At 37.9% G+C, this 23,543-nt stretch overlaps 1 protein-coding gene across 1 annotated transcript in view; it reads right to left on the bottom strand.

The window, feature by feature from the left end:
- The window catches only part of LOC133546464 (kinesin-like protein KIF13B), a 202,773-nt gene extending 202,516 nt beyond the window's left edge, over positions 1-257 (bottom strand). The window contains exon 1 of the mRNA XM_061892232.1: positions 66-257. The gene's annotated coding sequence lies outside the window, so the exon portion shown is untranslated. The remainder of the gene's footprint in view (positions 1-65) is intronic.
- Between the last annotated feature and the right edge of the window lie 23,286 nt (positions 258-23,543).

Raw genomic sequence — 23,543 nt, 5'->3', positions numbered from 1 at the left:
ACATTCATGTAAAATAAAAAAAAATGGGCTGGGTTTGCTGTGCAGTTGTTGTTGTTTTTACTTACTTAGCTGTTTTCTGTCAGCGGGCGTGTCAATAATCCACGGGTGACATCATTGCCGGTAACGACAAGTCATACTCCGTTAGACAAAAGCCTTTGCCGGAAGCAGCACGAAGTAAAACAATAGTTTTAGTTTAAAAAACAATAAAATGATCTTGCTAACGGATCATGTGAACAGCCGGGCTCCGCCAGTGTCAAGTCACGTGATACTTCCGCCGTCATATTAATAAAAACGTGACACTTCCGGCTGATGTGACTTTCACAGTAAAACAAGTCATGGAATTCCACGCTAGTGTATTCCCAAAAAGTCTCAAGATAATAGTGACAAACATTGAAACATTTGTCTGATATTTGTTGCTGCGATAACAACATACGAAATATATATATATTTATATTTATACATATCGGTGTATTTACACGGTGGTTCCGATGTTAAATGTGGTAAAATTTTGGAGAAGCAGGAAACACAAATCATTGTTGGAATGTTTTCATTTAAAACAATGACAAGCCTATTATGGTATTAAAAGTGTGTATTTACTGACATCTATTGGTCACATACAGAACTGCAAGTACAATATGATGGACTCGAATAAGAACAGAATAAAACAGGATACAAAAAAATGAGTTTCATAGGAAAAAAGCAGCACACAAAAACAACAATCAGTACAAAAAATATAAACCTTATTTATTTCATAACATGTTATAAACATGATAATTAGTGGAAATATACTAAGTATCTGTACACAACTAATGGATATTATTAATGGAATATATATATATATATATATATATATATATATATATATATATATATATATATATATGTTTTCATAATTTTGAGGAGATAATTTATATATATTATTTATAATTTATATATATGTATATATATATATTTATATATATATATGAATGTTATGAATGAATAGTTGATATACAAATATATATATATATATATATATTTATATTTACATATATAACATATACATGTGTTATGTATGTTATATATATACATACATATTTATAAAACATATGTATGTTTTATATATATACATATATATATTTGTATATTGACTATTCATTCATAACATGCATATATATATATATATATATATATATATATATATATATATATGCATTTGTATATCAAAACTTCATTTATAACATGTGTAGACGTAGTATATGTATATATATACATTTGTATATCAACAATTCATTCATACATTGTGTAGACGTATTATTTGTATATATATTTATGTGTATATATATGTATATATATATACACATATATACACATATATATATATACATACATATATATATACATATATATATACACATACAAAATTAAACTAATACATTATTTTCTCAAAATTATGAAAACATGAACATTTTTTCAAGTATTTACAAATGATTAAAAATAAAAATAATAATCATCAAATGTATTTTACAGATTTGTAATGAATCAATTAATAATGAATTAATAAGTGATGAAATAATAAAAGGTTATTATAATAATCAGTGATTGACAGGCAATGATAAAGTACAACATATTTCTACACTATATATATATATATGTGTGTGTGTGTGTGTGTGTATATATATATATATATACATTTGTATATCAACAATTCAATCATACATTGTGTAGACGTATTATTTGTATATATATATATTTATGTGTATATATATGTATGTATATATATATATATATATATCCATCCATCCATTTTCTACCGCTTATTCCCTTTTGGGGTCGCGGGGGGCGCTGGCGCCTATCTCAGCTACAATCGGGCGGAAGGCGGGGTACACCCTGGACAAGTCACCATCTCATCACAGGGCCAACACAGATAGACAGACAACATTCACACTCACATTCACACACTAGGGACCATTTAGTGTTGCCAATCAACCTATCCCCAGGTGCATGTCTTTGGAAGTGGGAGGAAGCCGGAGTACCCGGAGGGAACCCACGCATTCACGGGGAGAACATGCAAACTCCACACAGAAAGATCCCGAGCCTGGATTTGAACCCAGGACTGCAGGACCTTCGTATTGTGAGGCAGACGCACTAACCCCATATATATATATATATATATATATATATATATATATATATATATATATATATATATATATATATATATATATATATATATATATATATATATATATATATATATTAATTCATTATTAATTGACTCATTACAAATCTGTAAAATACATTTAATGACTATTATTTGTATTTTTAATCATTTGCAAATACTTAAAAACATTTTCATGTTTTAATAATTTTGAGAAAATAATTCATTAGTTTAATTATGTATGTGTGTGTGTATATATATATATATATATATATATGTATATATATATATATATCACAAAAAACATATTTTTGTAATATTTGCAAATGATCAACAATACAAATAACAATAATACAAATATTTATATGTTTATAAAAAATACATTTCTGATAAAGCAATGATAGATTAAATATTATTAAATGTTCAAACAAATAATTCAGGATTGGGTGGCAATGATCCAAGTGTATATTTACAGTGCACCTGAAAAAATATTCACTTTGTCCACATTTTGTTACGTTAACTCCTTATTCCAAAATTAAACAAATACATTTTTCCCTCCAAAAATATGAAAACATGAAAAATATATTTAAAAAAAAATGCACATTTTTAAAAAATACAAATAATGACAATAAAAAATATTTAAAGCTTCACAATAAAACACAACTGTCGATTAATTAATTAATAAATGTTATAATTAATAAACTATTATTTTAATAATGACTGATTTACTGACAATGATAAAGTGCATTCTGAAAAATACTCACTTTGTAAACATGTTATTGCTTCAATGCCTTATTCCAAAATTAAATTAATATTTTCCCCCCTCAAAATTATGACAACATTAAAAATATTTTGTAAATATTTGCTAATTATTCACAATAATCAACATTTTTATACGACATAGATAAGACCGTCATTTAATAAAAACAACATGACATAAATCATAGATTATCCCGACAATAATGTGCATAAGAGTCATTGTAGGAGCTGGACCGAGTGAGGGGGAAGAGGGAAGTCCGGGCTTCCCTGCTTAGGCTGCTGCCCCCGCGACCCGACCTCAGATAAGCTAAACAAGATGGATGAATGACTTATATTTAAATTAAATAATGTTGTTGCTGTACTTCCCGAATGCACTAAAATATGCTCAATATGAGTCAAGCGCCAGTAGATGTCGCTGTTGTCCAGGAGCAAACATCCTCTTCTAATAGCCTCATTTTACCACGTTTAAAATAATCCATCCATTTTTTTTACCGCTTGGAGCCTATCCCAGCTGTCTTTGGGGTGGAAGGCGGGGTACACCCTGGACAAGTCGCCCCCTCATCGCAGATAAACAGACAAAATAATGTTTATGAATATTGTAGAATTTGTGAACGACATTGCGTCAACCACAAAAATTAGTATGAAAACAGACCTGAATAGACCCGCTCATCGGCAGTGAGCCTTATAAGCCAACGCGCCCTATGCTCCGGAAAATACCGTAATCGAGTGCTGAAATTGTCTTATTTAGTGCGACTCTTTCGGGGCCTGTTTGTGGTGGTGGGTTCCCGTTCCTTTTTTCAAAGGCCGGGTCGATCGTCTTTGGCTTGTGGGCTGCTTTTGTGTGCATGTTGTCGTTTCTTCTCCATGACGACGGTGAGTCCATAACGCCCTAAATGGCCGACTGAATGCTTATTTGTGTGAGTTTGATATATAATGAATTGGTACACTGACTCATTTGGCAATTTTATCGGTCTGGTGCCACAGGGATGAGTTTATCGGCGGTGTGTGAACCCCAAAAAAATCATAGATAAAGTGCAGTGTTCACAGCATGAAAAAAGTAGCGGATTATAGACTGGAAATACAGGTACGTTTTTTTTTGGGCTGGTTTTGTGTGAATTCTGTCGTTTCTTCTCCATGACGACGGTGAGTCCATAACGCCCTAAATGGCCGACTGAATGCTTATTTGTGTGAGTTTGATATATAATGAATTGGCACACTGACTCATTTGGCAATTTTATCGGTCTGGTGCGACAGGGATGAGTTTATCGGCGGTGTGTGAACCCCGAAAAATCATATATAAAGTGCAGTGTTCACAGCATGAAAAAAGTAAGGGATTATAGACTGGAAATACAGGTACGTTTTTTTTGGGCTGGTTTTGTGTGCATGTTGTCGTTTCTTCTCCATGACGACGGTGAGTCCATAACGCCCTAAATGGCTGACTGAATGCTTATTTTGTGTGAGTTTGATATATAATGAATTGGTACAGTGACTCATTTGGCAATTTTTTCGGTCTGGTGCTACAGGGATGAGTTTATCGGTGGTGTGTGAACCCCAAAAAAATCATAGATAAAGTGCAGTGTTCACAGCATGAAAAAAGTAGCGGATTATAGACTGGAAATACAGGTACGTTTTTTTTTGGGCTGGTTTTGTGTGAATTCTGTCGTTTCTTCTCCATGACGACGGTGAGTCCATAACGCCCTAAATGGCTGACTGAATGCTTATTTGTGTGAGTTTGATATATAATGAATTGGCACACTCACTCATTCGGCAATTTTATCGGTCTGGTGTGACAGGGATGAGTTTATCGGCGGTGTGTGAACCCTGGAAAATCATAGATAAAGTGTAGTGTTCACATAATGAAAAAGTAGGGGATTATAGACTGGAAATACAGGTATGTTTTTTTTTGGGGCTGCTTTTGTGTGCACGTTGTCGTTTCTTCTCCATGACGACGGTGAGTCCATAACGCCCTAAATGGCTGACTGAATGCTTATTTGTGTGAGTTTGATATATAATGAATTGGCACACTCACTCATTTGGCAATTTCATCGGTCTGGTGCGACAGGGATGAGTTTATCGGCGGTGTGTGAACCCCTGAAAAATCATACATAAAGTGCAGTGTTCACAGCATGAAAAAAGTAGGGGATTATAGACTGGAAATACAGGTATGTTTATTTTTGGGCTGCTTTTGTGTGAATTTTGTCGTTTCTTCTCCATGACGACGGTGAGTCCATAACGCCCTAAATGGCTGACTGAATGCTTATTTGTGTGAGTTTGATATATAATGAATTGGCACACTGACTCGTTTGGCAATTTTATCGGTCTGGTGCGACAGGGATGAGTTTATCGGAGGTGTGTGAACCCCGAAAAATCATACATAAAGTGCAGTGTTCACAGCATGAAAAAAGTAGGGGATTATAGACTGGAAATACAGGTATGGTTTTTTTTTGGGCTGTTTTTGTGTGAATTTTGTCGTTTCTTCTCCATGACGACGGTGAGTCCATAACGCCCTAAATGGCTGACTGAATGCTTATTTGTGTGAGTTTGATATATAATGAATTGGCACACTGACTCATTTGGCAATTTTATCGGTCTGGTGCGACAGGGATGAGTTTATCGGCGGTGTGTGAACCCTGAAAAATCTTACATAAAGTGCAGTGTTCACAGCATGAAAAAAGTAGGGGATTATAGACTGGAAATACAGGTATGTTTTTTTTCTGGGCTGCTTTTGTGTGAATTTTGTCGTTTCTTCTCCATGACGACGGTGAGTCCATAACGCCCTAAATGGCCGACTGAATGCTTATTTTTGTGAGTTTGATATATAACGAATTGGTGCAGTGACTCATTTGGCAATTTCATCGGTCTGGTGCCACAGGGATGAGTTTATCGGCGGTGTGTGAACCTTGAAAAATCATACATAAAGTGCAGTGTTCACAGCATGAAAAAAGTAGGGGATTATAGACTGGAAATACAGGTACGTTTTTTTGGGGGGCTGGTTTTGTGTGCATGTTGTCGTTTCTTCTCCATGACGACGGTGAGTCCATAACGCCCTAAATGGCCGAATGAATGCTTATTTGTGTGAGTTTGATATATAATGAATTGGTACACTGACTCATTTGGCAATTTCATCGGTCTGGTGCGACAGGGATGAGTTTATCGGCGGTGTGTGAACCCTGAAAAATCCTACATAAAGTGCAGTGTTCACAGCATGAAAAAAGTAGGCGATTATAGACTGGAAATACAGGTACGTTTTTTTTTGGGCTGCTTTTGTGTGAATGTTGTCGTTTCTTCTCCATGACGACGGTGAGTCCATAACGCCCTAAATGGCTGACTGAATGCTTATTTGTGTGAGTTTGATATATAATGAATTGGTACAATGACTCATTTGGCAATTTCATCGGTCTGGTGCGACAGGGATGAGTTTATCGGCGGTGTGTGAACCCCGAAAAATCATACATAAAGTGCAGTGTTCACAGCATGAAAAAAGTAGTGGATTATAGACTGGAAATACAGGTATGGTTTTTTTGGGGGGCTGTTTTTGTGTGAATGTTGTCGTTTCTTCTCCATGACGACGGTGAGTCCATAACGCCCTAAATGGCTGACTGAATGCTTATTTGTGTGAGTTTGATATAAAATGAATTGGCATACTGACTCGTTTGGTAATTTTATCGGTCTGGTGCGACAGGGATGAGTTTATCGGCGGTGTGTGAACCCCGAAAAATTATACATAAAGTGCAGTGTTCACAGCATGAAAAAAGTAGGGGATTATAGACTGGAAATACAGGTACGTTTTTTTTCGGGCTGGTTTTGTGTGAATTTTGTCGTTTCTTCTCCATGACGACGGTGAGTCCATAACGCCCTAAATGGCTGACTGAATGCTTATTTGTGTGCGTTTGATATATAATGAATTGGTGCAGTGACTCATTTGGCAATTTTATCGGTCTGGTGCGACAGGGACGAGTTTATCGGCGGTGTGTGAACCCTAAAAAATCATAGATAAAGTGCAGTGTTCACAGCATGAAAAAAGTAGGGGATTATAGACTGGAAATACAGGTATGTTTTTTTGGGGCTGCTTTTGTGTGAATGTTGTCGTTTCTTCTCCATGACGACGGTGAGTCCATAACGCCCTAAATGGCTGACTGAATGCTTATTTGTGTGCGTTTGATATATAATGAATTGGCAGACTTACTCATTTGGCAATTTCATCGGTTTGGTGCGACAGGGAAGAGTTTATCGGTGGTGTGTGAACCCCGGAAAATCATAGATAAAGTGCAGTGTTCACAGCATGAAAAAAGTAGTGGATTATAGACTGGAAATACAGGTACGTTTTGTTTGGGGCTGCTTTTGTGTGAATGTTGTCGTTTCTTCTCCATGACGACGGTGAGTCCATAACGCCCTAAATGGCTAACTGAATGCTTATTAGTGTGAGTTTGATATATATTGAATTGGTAGGCAATTTCATCGGTTTGGTGCCACAGGGATGAGTTTATCGGCGGTGTGTGAACCCCGAAAAATCATACATAAAGTGCAGTGTTCACAGCATGAAAAAAGTAGGGGATTATAGACTGGAAATACAGGTATGTTTTTTTTTGGGCTGGTTTTGCGTGAATTTTGTTGTTTCTTCTCCATGACGACGGTGAGTCCATAACGCCCTAAATGGCTGACTGAATGCTTATTTGTGTGAGTTTGATATATAATGAATTGGTACAGTGACTCATTTGGCAATTTCATCGGTCTGGTGCGACAGGGATGAGTTTATCGGCGGTGTGTGAACCCCAAAAAATCATAGATAAAGTGCAGTGTTCACAGCATGAAAAAAGTAGGGGATTATGGACTGGAAATACAGGTATGGTTTTTTTTTGGGCTGTTTTTGTGTGAATGTTGTCGTTTCTTCTCCATGACGACGGTGAGTCCATAACGCCCTAAATGGCTGACTGAATGCTTATTTGTGTGAGTTTGATATAAAATGAATTGGCACACTGACTCGTTTGGTAATTTTATCGGTCTGGCGCGACAGGGATGAGTTTATCGGCGGTGTGTGAACCCCGAAAAATCATACATAAAGTGCAGTGTTCACAGCATGAAAAAAGTAGGGGATTATAGACTGGAAATACATGTATGTTTTTTTTGGGCTGATTTTGTGTGCATGTTGTCGTTTCTTCTCCATGAGGACGGTGAGTCCATAACGCCCTAAATGGCCGACTGAATGCTTATTTGTGTGCGTTTGATATATAATGAATTGGCACACTGACTCATTTGGCAATTTTATCGGTCTGGTGCCACAGGGATGAGTTTATCGGCGGTGTGTGAACCCCGAAAAATCATGCATAAAGTGCAGTGTTCACAGCATGAAAAAAGTAGCGGATTATAGACTGGAAATACAGGTATGGTTTTTTTTTTGGGCTGTTTTTGTGTGCATGTTGTCGTTTCTTCTCCATGACGACGGTGAGTCCATAACGCCCTAAATGGCTGACTGAATGCTTATTTGTGTGAGTTTGATATATAATGAATTGGTACACTGACTCATTTGGCAATTTTATCGGTCTGGTGCGACAGGGATGAGTTTATCGGCGATGTGTGAACTCCGAAAAATCTTACATAAAGTGCAGTGTTCACAGCATGAAAAATGTAGGGGATTATAGACTGGAAATGCAGGTACGTTTTTTTTTGGGCTGGTTTTGTGTGAATTCTGTCGTTTCTTCTCCATGACGACGGTGAGTCCATAACGCCCTAAATGGCTGACTGAATGCTTATTTGTGTGCGTTTGATATATAATGACTTGGCACACTGACTCATTTGGCAATTTTATCGGTGTGGTGCGACAAGGATGAGTTTATCGGCGGTGTGTGAACCCTGAAAAATCGTAGATAAAGTGCAGTGTTCACAGCATGAAAAAAGTAGGGGGTTATAGACTGGAAATACAGGTATGTTTTTTTTGGGCTGCTTTTGTGTGAATGTTGTCGTTTCTTCTCCATGACGACGGTGAGTCCATAACGCCCTAAATGGCTGACTGAATCCTTATTTGCGTGAGTTTGATATATAATGAATTGGTACACTGACTCATTTGGCAATTTCATCGGTCTGGTGCGACAGGGATGAGTTTATCGGCGGTGTGTGAACCCCGAAAAATCATACATAAAGTGCAGTGTTCACAGCATGAAAAAAGTAGGGGATTATAGACTGGAAATACAGGTATGTTTTTTTTTGGGCTGGTTTTGCGTGAATTTTGTTGTTTCTTCTCCATGACGACGGTGAGTCCATAACGCCCTAAATGGCTGACTGAATGCTTATTTGTGTGAGTTTGATATATAATGAATTGGTACACTGACTCATTTGGCAATTTTATCGGTCTGGTGCGACAGGGATGAGTTTATCGGCGATGTGTGAACCCCGAAAAATCTTACATAAAGTGCAGTGTTCACAGCATGAAAAAAGTAGGGGATTATAGACTGGAAATACAGGTATGTTTTTTTTTTGGGCTGTTTTTGTGTGAATTTTGTCGTTTCTTCTCCATGACGACGGTGAGTCCATAACGCCCTAAATGGCTGACTGAATGCTTATTTGTGTGAGTTTGATATATAATGAATTGGTACAGTGACTCATTTGGCAATTTTATCGGTCTGGTGTGACAGGGATGAGTTTATCGGCGGTGTGTGAACCCTGGAAAATCATAGATAAAGTGTAGTGTTCACATAATGAAAAAGTAGGGGATTATATACTGGAAATACAGGTAGGTTTTTTTTTTTGGGCTGCTTTTGTGTGAATGTTGTCGTTTCTTCTCCATGACGACGGTGAGTCCATAACGCCCTAAATGGCCGACTGAATGCTTATTTGTGTGAGTTTGATATATAATGAGTTGGCACACTGACTCATTTGGCAATTTCATCGGTCTGGTGCGACAGGGATGAGTTTATCGGCGGTGTGTGAACCCTGAAAAATCTTACATAAAGTGCAGTGTTCACAGCATGAAAAAAGTAGCGGATTATAGACTGGAAATACAGGTATGTTTTTTTTGGGGGGCTGTTTTTGTGTGAATGTTGTCGTTTCTTCTCCATGACGACGGTGAGTCCATAACGGCCTAAATGGCTGACTTAATGCTTATTTGTGTGCGTTTGATATATAATGAATTGGTACACTGACTCATTTGGCAATTTCATCGGTCTGGTGCGACAGGGATGAGTTTATCGGCGGTGTGTGAACCCCGAAAAAATCATAGATAAAGTGCAGTATCCACAGCATGAAAAAAGTAGGGGATTATGGACTGGAAATGCAGGTATGTTTTATTTTTGGGCTTCTTTTGTGTGAATGTTGTCGTTTCTTCTCCATGACGACGGTGAGTCCATAACGCCCTAAATGGCCGACTGAATGCTTATTTGTGTGCGTTTGATATATAATGAATTGGTACACTGACTCATTTGGCAATTTTATCGGTCTGGTGCGACAGGGATGAGTTTATCGGCGGTGTGTGAACCCCGAAAAATCATACATGAAGTGCAGTGTTCACAGCATGAAAAAAGTAGGGGATTATAGACTGGAAATACAGGTATGTTTTTTTTGGGCTGGTTTTGTGTGAATTTTGTCGTTTCTTCTCCATGACGACGGTGAGTCCATAACGCCCTAAATGGCTGACTGAATCTTTATTTGTGTGCGTTTGATATAAAATGAATTGGCACACTGACTAATTTGGCAATTTTATCGGTCTGGTGCGACAGGGATGAGTTTATCGGCGGTGTGTGAACCCCGAAAAATCATACATAAAGTGCATAGATAAAGTGCAGTGTTCACAGCATGAAAAAAGTAGGGGATTGTTGACTGGAAATACAGGTAGGTTTTTTTTGTGCTGCTTTTGTGTGAATTTGTCGTTTCTTCTCCATGACGACGGTGAGTCCATAACGCCCTAAATGGCCGACTGAATGCTTATTTGTGTGAGTTTGATATATAATGAATTGGTACACTGACTCATTTGGCAATTTTATCGGTCTGGTGCGACAGGGATGAGTTTATCGGCGATGTGTGAACCCCGAAAAATCTTACATAAAGTGCAGTGTTCACAGCATGAAAAAAGTAGGGGATTATAGACTGGAAATACAGGTATGTTTTTTTTTTGGGCTGGTTTTGTGTGAATGTTGTCGTTTCTTCTCCATGACGACGGTGAGTCCATAACGCCCTAAATGGCTGACTGAATGCTTATTTGTGTGAGTTTGATATATAATGAATTGGCACACTCACTCATTCGGCAATTTTATCGGTCTGGTGTGACAGGGATGAGTTTATCGGCGGTGTGTGAACCCTGGAAAATCATAGATAAAGTGTAGTGTTCACATAATGAAAAAGTAGGGGATTATAGACTGGAAATACAGGTAGGTTTTTTTTTTTTGGGCTGCTTTTGTGTGAATGTTGTTGTTTCTTCTCCATGACGACGGTGAGTCCATAACGCCCTAAATGGCCAACTGAATGCTTATTTGTGTGAGTTTGATATATAATGAGTTGGCACACTGACTCATTTGGCAATTTCATCGGTCTGGTGTGACAGGGATGAGTTTATCGGCGGTGTGTGAACCCTGAAAAATCTTACATAAAGTGCAGTGTTCACAGCATGAAAAAAGTAGCGGATTATAGACTGGAAATACAGGTATGTTTTTTTTGGGGGGCTGTTTTTGTGTGAATGTTGTCGTTTCTTCTCCATGACGACGGTGAGTCCATAACGCCCTAAATGGCCGACTGAATGCTTATTTGTGTGAGTTTGATATATAATGACTTGGCACACTGACTCATTTGGCAATTTTATCGGTCTGGTGCGACAGGGATGAGTTTATCGGCGGTGTGTGAACCCTGAAAAATCATACATAAAGTGCAGTGTTCACAGCATGAAAAAAGTAGGGGATTATGGACTGGAAATACAGGTATGTTTTTTTTTTGGGGCTGGTTTTGTGTGCATGTTGTCGTTTCTTCTCCATGACGACGGTGAGTCCATAACGCCCTAAATGGCTGACTGAATGCTTCTTTGTGTGAGTTTGATATATAATGAATTGGTACACTGACTCATTTGGCAATTTTATCGGTCTGGTGCGACAGGGATGAGTTTATCGGCGGTGTGTGAACCCCGAAAAATCATACATAAAGTGCAGTGTTCACAGCATGAAAAAAGTAAGGGATTATAGACTGGAAATGCAGGTACGTTTTTTTGGGGGCTGCTTTTCTGTGCATGTTGTCGTTTCTTCTCCATGACGACGGTGAGTCCATAACGCCCTAAATGGCCGACTGAATGCTTATTGGTGTGCGTTTGATATATAATGAATTGGCAGACTGACTCATTTGGCAATTTTATCGGTCTGGTGCCACAGGGATGAGTTTATCGGCGGTGTGTGAACCCCGAAAAATCATGCATAAAGTGCAGTGTTCACAGCATGAAAAAAGTAGAGGATTATAGACTGGAAATACAGGTATGGTTTTTTTTTTGGGCTGTTTTTGTGTGCATGTTGTCGTTTCTTCTCCATGACGACGGTGAGTCCATAACGCCCTAAATGGCTGACTAAATCCTTATTTGTGTGCGTTTGATATATAATGAATTGGTACAATGACTCATTTGGCAATTTCATCGGTCTGGTGCGACAGGGATGAGTTTATCGGCGATGTGTGAACCCTGAAAAATCATAGATAAAGTGCAGTGTTCACAGCATGAAAAAAGTAGCGGATTATAGACTGGAAATACAGGTATGGTTTTTTTTTGGGCTGCTTTTGTGTGCACGTTGTCGTTTCTTCTCCATGACGACGGTGAGTCCATAACGCCCTAAATGGCTGACTGAATCCTTATTTGCGTGAGTTTGATATATAATGAATTGGTACACTGACTCATTTGGCAATTTCATCGGTCTGGTGCGACAGGGATGAGTTTATCGGCGGTGTGTGAACCCCGAAAAATCATACATAAAGTGCAGTGTTCACAGCATGACAAAAGTAGGGGATTATGGACTGGAAATAGAGGGAAGTTTTTTTTATGGCTGCTTTTGTGTGAATGTTGTCGTTTCTTCTCCATGACGACGGTGAGTCCATAACGCCCTAAATGGCCGACTGAATGCTTATTTGTGTGAGTTTGATATATAATGAATTGGTACAATGACTCATTTGGCAATTTCATCGGTCTGGTGCGACAGGGATGAGTTTATCGGCGGTGTGTGAACCCCGAAAAATCATACATAAAGTGCAGTGTTCACAGCATGAAAAAAGTAGGGGATTATAGACTGGAAATAGAGGTACGTTTTTTTTTGTGCTGCTTTTTTGTGCATGTTGTCGTTTCTTCTCCATGACGACGGTGAGTCCATAACGCCCTAAATGGCCGACTGAATGCTTATTTGTGTGAGTTTGATATATAATGAATTGGCATACTGACTCATTTGGCAATTTCATCGGTCTGGTGCGACAGGGATGAGTTTATCGGTGGTGTGTGAACCTTGAAAAATAAAACATAAAGTGCAGTGTTCACAGCATGAAAAAAGTAGGGGATTATGGCCTGGAAATACAGGTACGTTTTTTTTTTTGGGCTGCTTTTGTGTGAATTTTGTCGTTTCTTCTCCATGACGACGGTGAGTCCATAACACCCTAAATGGCCGACTGAATGCTTATTTGTGTGCGTTTGATATATAATGAATTGGTACACTGACTCATTTGGCAATTTCATCGGTCTGGTGCGACAGGGATGAGTTTATCGGCGGTGTGTGAACCCCGAAAAATCACAGACAAAGTGCAGTGTTCACAGCATGAAAAAAGTAGGGGATTATGGACTGGAAAAACAGGTACGTTTTTTTGGAGATTTTGAGGCTTTCGCTTTTGCAACTGAAAAGTTTCAGGCCTTTGGTGTTCTCTTCCAAGTTTACACGGTACATGCAAACACCTCTGCAAACTCCAACCTACTCAGATCGGTAGGTTGTGAGTTCAAACCCCGGCCAAAGACTATAAAAATGGGACCCATTACCTCCCTGCTTGGCACTCTGCATCAAAGGTTGGAATTGGGGGGGTTAAATCACCAAAAATTATGCTCACTGCTCCCCTCACCTCCCAGGGGGTGAAAAAGTGGACAAATTTCCCCACACCTAGTGTGGGTGTGACAATCTTTGGTACTTTAACTTGAATAAACGTTTTATGCGCTGGTTTACTAAATAGATCGTCCTTTATTGTGCTGTTTTTATAGAAAAATCGTCATGCGCCGCATGTCAACCTCCAAAAAAAGGAGAGGAGCCAGGAATAAAAATAAAAGGTAGTGTCAGCGCGCCACAGGTGTGTGTGTACCGTCCCCCCCAGGCTGCTTATTAATTGAAGGTAAATGTTTGCAGAAGGAGGCTTGAATGCGATTAAAAGAGACTCCCGAGGGGATTTTTCCTGCTCAAAGGCCAGCGGCTTTTGAAGAACACAAAAAAGCCGGAGCACTTTCTACTTTAAAAAAATAAAAAAATAAAAAATCTTATTGCTTTTCAATTAGCATCTTCCTGTGATGGAGCGGTGAGGAAATGAGTTTCCTGTTATCTCCCGCAGACAGACAAAACAGTATGCGGGGTAAATACACCTGAGGTCAAAGGTCACACGGAAGATAAGGGAGGGATTTGCGCCAACCTTCAAACCGCAGAAGCGAAGGGTAGTTTGAATCTGCAACGTTTTTGAACAAATGAGGATTCGCAACCTCGTCGTTTTGAAGCTGAATATACTGAGGATGAAGTGCGGCTTGTAGAAAGAAGCAAGCGAAGGAAAAGAGAGACATTGGGGGAAAAATAAACAAAAAGCAAGCCTGGAATGCGCTTATTAGTTTTATAATTCAAAACGGAACTAGTTTTTTCGAGGGTCAAACTGGGGCCATCATAAAAACTAGGTCATTTTTTTGTCAAACGGACATGCTACTTGGTTTAGCCATGTGGAAATGTATTTTTCAACAAATGCCACACAAATGTAAAAATATGTATTTTTTCCACATTTAAATAAAAGTCAACACTTTAAGAAAATACTTTCATTTTATAAAAAATATTAATTGTCATAACTCTGTAGAAATAATAGTAAAATAAGAAGAAATTAACACAGCGATACATCATTTTTATTTTGTGAATATTTTTTTTAGCTATCATACAAATGTAACAATAAGTTTAGAAATACATTAACACAGAAATAAATAGTTTTTAAAAATACATATTTTTTCCACATAAGTGTAAATAAAAGTGAACAAAAAAGAGAAATTACTTTCATTTTTTTAAACATTATTAACGGTCATAAAATTTTAAAATAAGAGGAAATTAACACAGCGATAAATATTTTTTTATTTTGTGAATATTATTCGCTATCATACAAACATTACATAACAATAGGTGTAAAAATAAATTAACACAGAAATAGATCGTTTTTAAAATATATATTTTTCCCACATTTTTAACTGTCATCCAAGTGTAAATAAAAGTGAAAAAAAAGAGAAATTACTGTCATTTTTTTAAACATTGTTAATTGTCATAACGCTGTAGAAATAAGTGTAAAAATTAAGAGGAAATTAACACAGCGATAAATCATTTTTATTTTGTGAATATTATTTATTAGCTATCATAGAAATGTAAAAATAAGTGTAAAAATAAATTAACAGAGAAATAAATAATTTTCAAAAATAAATATTTTTTCCACATTTTTAACTGTCATCCAAGTGTAAACATAATTTAATTAAAAGAAAATACAATAAAAAAAGCATAATTTAATATATTATTTACTCTTATTTTTATGGTGATTAACTGTTAAATGAATTAACAGAGCCATTAATAACGTTTATTTTGAACATTATTTACTGTCATCCAAGTGTAAACATAATTTATTTAAAAAAAAATACAATTAAAAAAACTTTTTTAAATACATTATTTAATCATTTTTTTAATGGTGAATAACTGTCATATAAATTAACAAACCCATTAATTTCTATTCATACAAGTGTAAAAATAAATTAATGGAGAAATAAATAATTTTCAAAAATATATATTTTTTCCACATTTTTAACTGTCATCCAAGTGTAAAAAAAATACAATAAAAAAAGCATAATTTAATATATTATTTACTCTTATTTTTATGGTGATTAACTGTTAAATTAGTTAACAGAGCCATTAATAATGTTTATTCCGAACATTATTTACTGTCATCCAAGTGTAAACATAATTTATTTAAAAAAAATACAATAAAAAAAACTATTTTTAATACATTATTTAATCATTTTTTTAATGGTTAATAACTGTCATATAAATTAACAAACCCATTAATTTCTATTCATACAAGTGTAAAAATAAATTAACGGAGAAATAAATAATTTTCAAAAATATATATTTTTTCCACATTTTTAACTGTCATCCAAGTGTAAAAAAAATACAATAAAAAAAGCATAATTTAATATATTATTTACTCTTATTTTTATGGTGATTAACTGTTAAATGAATTAACAGAGCCATTAATAACGTTTATTCCGAACATTATTTACTGTCATCCAAGTGTAAACATAATTTATTAAAAAAAATACAATAAAACCAACTTTTTTTAATACATTATTTAATCATTTTTTAATGGTGATTCACTGTCATATAAATTAACAAACCCATTAATTTCTATTCACACAAGTGTAAAAATAAAAGACCACAGCATTAAATCGTCTTTATTTTCAACATATTAACTGTTAACAAGTGTAAAAATAAACAAATAGTTCATTCTTTGTGCTTGGGAGGTGAGTCTCTTCACATCAAACACAACTAATAATCTAGTTGTGAGCAGCCGGGAAAAGAGAAACCTCTTTACTGCGTTTCCGAAGTCGTATTGAGTTCCACTTCCTGTTCTATGGTTATCATCAACTTTCCCAATTTATTGACATTATTATTGAAATCTTTTGATCACACTTGGCAATTGTGAGCATGGCAGGAGTCTGTAAGAAGGAAGCATCGATGTAGTCACGACACACAATTATGTTGATGTCTGTCGGAAGAGGACACACAGTGTGTGTGTGTGTGTGTGTGTGTGTGTGTGGTGATGCCATTGATAAGTGTGTCGGGGGTCCAGGGGACGGTCTGTCTCCTTATCCGCCTCTTTAGTTAAGATGACACGATAGCAGTAATTGTTCCGGCCACTAATCACACACCAGCAGAGCACCCGTGTGTGTGTGTGTGTGTGTGTGTGTGTGTGTGTGTGTGTGTGTGTGTGTGTGTGTGTGTGTGCGTGTGAGGATGTTGACAGCGTACAGGTACAGTGAGTACATTCTGACTGGTCGTTGCCGCAGCCAATCACAGCCTCCCACACATTTGAGCCTTTATTGCCACAAATACACAACTTTTATCACAACATACAACGCAAAAGTTGCACAATTTGCGCTCCTGTCACATGTTTTTCTGCCTCAAAAGTCAAAACAAAACTCAAATTTCAACCATCACATTTACATGAAATGGGGTTTATTTATGGGCCTGCTGCGATGCAAGCGGGCCCATGTTATTATTATTATTATGGGCCTGCTGCAATGCAAGCGGGCCCATATTATTATTATTATAGGTTTGCTGTGCTGCAAACGGGCCCATATTAATATTGTTATGGGCCTGCTGCAATGTAAGCAGGCCCATATTATTATTATTATGGGCCTGCTGCAATGCAAGTGGGCCCATATTATTATTATTATTATTATGTGCCTGCTGCATGGTAAGCAGGCCCACATTATTGTTATTATGGGCCTGCTGCAATGCAAGTGGGCCCATATTATTATTATTATTATTATTATTATTATTATTATGTGCCTGCTGCATGGTAAGCAGGCCCATATTATTGTTATTATGGAATCTGCAATGCAAGCAGGCCCATATTATTATTATTGTGGGCCTGCTGCAATGCAAGCGGGCCCATATTATTATTACTATAGGTCTGCTGCACTGCAAGCGGGCCCATATTATTATTATTATGGGCCTGCTGCAATGTAATCGGGCCCATATTATTATTATTATGGGCCTGCTGCAATGCAAGCGGGCCCATATTATTATCATTATTATTATGTGCCTGCTGCGATGTAAGCAGGCCATATTATTGTTATTATGGAATCTGCAATGCAGTGCAAGGAGGCACATTTTATTATTAATGTGGGCCCGCTGCAATGTAAGCAGGCCCATACTATTATTATGGTGGGCCTGCTTCAATGCAAACAGGCCCATATTATTATTATTATTATTATGGAATCTGCAATAATAAGAAAGCCCACATTATTATTATTATTGTGGTCCTGCTGCAATGTAAGCAGGCCCATATTATTATTATTATTATGGAATCTGCAATAATAAGAAAGCCCACATTATTATTATTATTATTATTGTGGTCCTGCTGCAATGTAAGCAGGCCCATATTATTATTAAAATAGGCCTACTGCAATACAAGCGGGCCCATATTATTATTATTATTATTATTATTATTATGGGCCTGCTGCAATGCAAGCGGGCCAATATAACTATTATTTTGGGCCTGCTGCAATGTAAGCAGGCCCATATTATTATTATTATTATTATTATTATTATGGGCCTGCTTCAATGCAAGCAGGCCCAGGTGGCGACTTGTCCAGGGTGTACCCCGCCTTCCGCCCGACTGTAGCTGAGATATGCGCCAGCGCTCCCCGCGACCCCAAAAGGGAATAAGCGGTAGGAAATGGATGTATGGATTATGGAATCTGCAATGTAAGCAGGCCCAAATTATTCTTATTATTATTGGGGTCCTGCTGCAATTTAAGCAGGCCCATATTATTATTATAATAAGCCTAATGCAATACAAACAGGCACATATTATTATTATTATTATTATTTTGGGCCTGCTGCAATGTCAGCGGGCCCATATTATTATTATTATTATCATTATTATTATGGGCCTGCTGAAATGCAAGCAGGCCCTTATTATTATTGTGGGCCTGCTGCAATGTAAGCAAGCCCATATTATTATTATTATGGGTTTACTGCAATGTAAGCAGGCCCATATAATTATTATTATTATTATTATTATTGGTACGACATGGCGCAGTGGAAGAGTGGCGGTGCGCAACCCGAGGGTCCCTGGTTCAAATCCCACCTACTACCAACCTCGTCAGGTCCGTTGTGTCCTGAGTAAGACACTTCACCCTTGCTCCTGATTGGTGCTGGTTAGCGCCTTGCATGGCAGCTCCCTCCATCAATGTGTGAATGTGTGTGTGAATGGGTGAATGTGGAAGTAGTGACAAAGTGCTTTGAGTACTTTGAAGGTAGAAAAGCGCTATACAAGTACAACCCATTTAATATTATTATTCTTATTATGGGCCTGCTGAAATGCAAGCACACCCTTATTATTATTATTGTGGGCCTGCTGCAATGTGAGCAGGCCCATATTATTATTACTATTATTATTATTATTATTATGGGATTGCTGAAATGCAAGCAGACCCTTATTATTATTATTGTGGGCCTGCTGCAATGTAAGCAGGCCCATATTATTATTATTATAGGTTTGCTGCAATACAAGCAGACCCTCATTATTATTATTGTGGGGTTGCTTCAATGTAAGCAGGCCCTAATTATTATTATTGTGGGCCTGCTGCATCGTACTCAGGCCCACGTTATTCATACATCATGCTCGCACGCTAACAACGCAGTGCTAACTTTTTTTGATACTTTTACGCTTTGTTTTGTCTAATTCAGCAACCATACACCTTACAGTCATATAACTTGGTATTTGAAACATGCTAACTGTATTCATGTTTACGTTAGCATGCTAGCATGATAACATTAAAGTGCTAGCTTTTTTTAGATAATTTTGCAACCGTTTACCTTGGAGTTGTATAACTTGGCATGTGAGACTTGTTATCTCTCACTATTATGTTAGATCCACTATGGACTGGACTCTCACTATTATGTTAGATCCATTATGGACTGGACTCTCACTATTATGTTCGATCCACTATGGACTTGACTTTCACAATATTTTTTTAGATCCACTATGGACTGGACTCTCACACTATTATGTTAGATCCACTATGGACCGGACTTTCACTATTATGTTAGATCCACTATGGACTGTATTCTCACCATTATGTTAGATCCACTATGGACTGGATTATCACTATTATGTTGGATCCACTATGGACTGGATTATCACTATTATGTTGGATCCACTATGGACTGGATTCTCACTATTATGTTAGATCCACTATGGACTGGATTCTCACTATTATGTTAGATCCACTATGGACTGTACTCACACTATAATGTTAGATCCACTATGGACTGGACTTTCACTATTATGTTCGATCCACTATGGACTGGATTCTCACTATTATGGTAGATCCACTATGGACTGGACTCTCACACTATTATGTTAGATCCACTATGGACTGGACTCTCACTATTATGTTAGGTCCACTATGGACTGGACTCTCACTATTATGTTAGATCCACTATGGACTGGACTCTCACTATTATGTTAGATCCACTATGGACTGGACTCTTACACTATTATGTTAGATCCACTATGGACTGGACTCTCACTATTATATTAGATCCACTATGGACTGGACTCTCACACTATTATGTTAGAGCCACTATGGACTGGACTCTCACTATTATGTTAGATCCACTATGGACTGGACTCTCACTATTATGTTAGATCCACTATGGACTGGACTCTCACTATTATGTTAGATCCACTATGGACTGGACTCTCACTATTATGTTAGATCCACTATGGACTGGACTCTCACTATTATGTTAGATCAAAAGAAAACAAAAAACAGAGGGTCAGAGACGTGTGATTTTGAAGCCCGATAGAAACTCAAATGGTTTCCTAACAAAATCATGTTTGTTTGCCGCTCGCTCTTAAGGAGGAGGGGCACGGGTTATGCGAAGGCCAAAGGGGGCGGAGTCATGGGGGCGGAGAGTGCAGGAGTCCTGCTCTTTATGGGCCTGGTGGTCCATTCCATCAAGCTCTATTAGCTTAATGACTTTAGCGGCTTTATGGCCATGAGCTCATCATGCGGGCAGCACGACCGCATTAGACGCTTGATTGGCGGAGAAGGACCTGCAGATACTTGGAGATAAAATACGGCAGTCTTGAGACGTCCCGCTGGTATCAGCCGGCATGATGGAGGCATACTGTATATATATATATATATATATATATATATGTATATATATATATATATATATATATATATATATATATATATATATTATACATACGCATATATATATACATATACATATATATATATATATATAGATACATATATATTTTGAGTTTTGGTTCGGGTGGTTGGCGGGTGGGTGACGACTTTAGTGATGCGGTTGCGGATTATATAATTGTGTTCGATGTAAATATAAACAAAATAAAATGATTTGCAAATCCTTTTCAACCCATATTCAGTTGAATATGCTACAAAGACAACATATTTGTGAATTAGTGTGAAGTGAATTATATTTATATAGCGCTTTTCTCTAGTGACTCAACGCGCGTTACATAGTGAAACCCAATATCTAAGTTACATTTGAACCAGTGTGGGTGGCACTGGGAGCAGGTGGGTAAAGTGTCTTGCCCAAGGACACAACGGCAGTGACTAGGATGGCGGAAGCGGGAATCGAACCTGCAACCCTCAAGTTGCTGGCACGGCCACTCTACCAACCGAGCTATACCGCTGTTCAAACTGATACACATTTTTTTGTTGTTGCAAATAATCATTAACTTTATAATGTGTTGCCAGCAACAGGTGACAAACAAGTTGGGAAAGGTGGCAATAAATACTGATAAAGTTGAGGAATGCTCATCAAACACTTATTTTGAACATCCCAGCAGGTGTGCAGGCTAATTGGACGGCATAGCTCAGTTGGTAGAGTGGCCGTGCCAGCAACTTGAGGGTTGCAGGTTCGATTCCCGCTTCTGCCATCCTAGTCACTGCCGTTGTGTCCTTGGGCAAGGCACTTTACCCACCTGCTCCCAGTGCCACCCACACTGGTTTAAATGTAACTTAGATATTGGGTTTCACTATGTAGAGCGCTTTGAGTCACTAGAGAAAAGCGCTATATAAATATAATTCACAATTCACAATTGGGAACAGGTGGGTGCCATGATTGGGTATAAAAGCAGCTTCCATGAAATGCTAAATAATTCACAAACAAGGATGGGGTGAGGGTCACCACTTTGTAAGCAAATTGTCGAACAGTTTTAGAACAACATTTCTCAACAAGCTATAGCAAGGAATTTAGGGATTTTACCATCTACGGTCCGTAAAACCATCAAAAGGTTCCGAAAATCTGGAGTAATCACTGCACGTAAGCGATGATATTACGGACCTTTGACCCCTCAGGCGGTGCTGCATTAAAAACCGACATCAGTGTGTAAAGGATATCACCACATGGGCTCAGGAACTGTCATGATCCACGTCTTGGATCATGGCATATTCTGGTTTTGGTTCTGTTTTATCACATTCTGTCTAGTATTTGTCTTCCTCAGTTCTTTGTGGCACTTCCTGGTTTTGTTTCCGTTGTCATAGTTACCCATTTAGTGTCACCTGTCTCTGCTTTGATCCCGCGCACCTGCCCTTGATTATTTGACACTCAGTCTTGGACTCTTGCTTGCTACACACAAGAGCTGATGCCGTTCTTCCAACATTGTGGTAAATCTATTTTTGTATACTTGTTAGCTTCTATGCTATTTGTTTGTTTATGTCCCTAGCTTCCACGCTAGCGCCCTTTGTGCTCTCTAGCTCCCAAGCTAGTTCAGTTGGTTTTTGGTTAGTGCCTTTATGCAAGTGTTTTTGTTAGTACTTTGTTTTATTATATAAATACATTCTTATTCCTACCTTTACGCTGTGTTCCATCTTGGCTGCACCCACGAGAGAACAACTCGTCGCCACAATGCCACCTAGACGTCACAGGAACATTTCATAAAACCACTGTCAGTAACTACAGTTGGTCGCTACATCTGTAAGTGCAAGTTAAAACTCTACTATGCAAAGCCAAACCCATTTATCAACAACACCCAGGAACGCCGCCGGCTTGGCTGGGCCCGAGCTCATCTAAGAAGCAATGATATTACAGACTTTTGATCCCTCAGGCGGTACTGCATTAAAAACCGACATCAGTGTGTAAAGGATATCACCACGCGGGCTCATGAACACTTCATAAAACCACTGTCAGTAACTACAGTTGGTCGCTACATCTGTAAGTGCAAGTTAAAACTCTACTATGCAAAGCGAAAGCCATTTATCAACAACACCAAGCTGGGTCCGAGCTCATCTAAGATGGACTGATGCAAAGTGGAAAAGTGTTCTGTGGTCTGACCAGTCCACCTTTCAAATTATATTTGGAAACTGTGGACGTGGTGTCCTCCGGAACAAAGAGGAAAATAACCATCCGGATTGTTATAGGCGCAAAGTTGAAAAGCCAGCATCTGTGATGGTACGGGGGTGTATTAGTGCCCAAGGCATGGGTAACTTACAAACCTGTATGCTGAATGGTCCATACAGGTTTTGGAACAACATATGTTGTCATCCAAGCAACGTTATCATGGACGCCCCTGCTTATTTCAGCAAGACATGGCCAAGCCACGTGTTACAAGAGCGTGGCTTCTAGTAAAAGTGTGCGGGTACTTTCCTGGCCCGCCTGCAGTC

Source organism: Nerophis ophidion, linkage group LG02, assembly GCF_033978795.1.
Source record: "Nerophis ophidion isolate RoL-2023_Sa linkage group LG02, RoL_Noph_v1.0, whole genome shotgun sequence".
Lineage (NCBI taxonomy): Eukaryota > Metazoa > Chordata > Actinopteri > Syngnathiformes > Syngnathidae > Nerophis > Nerophis ophidion.
This window is presented reverse-complemented; position numbering and strand designations above follow the sequence as displayed.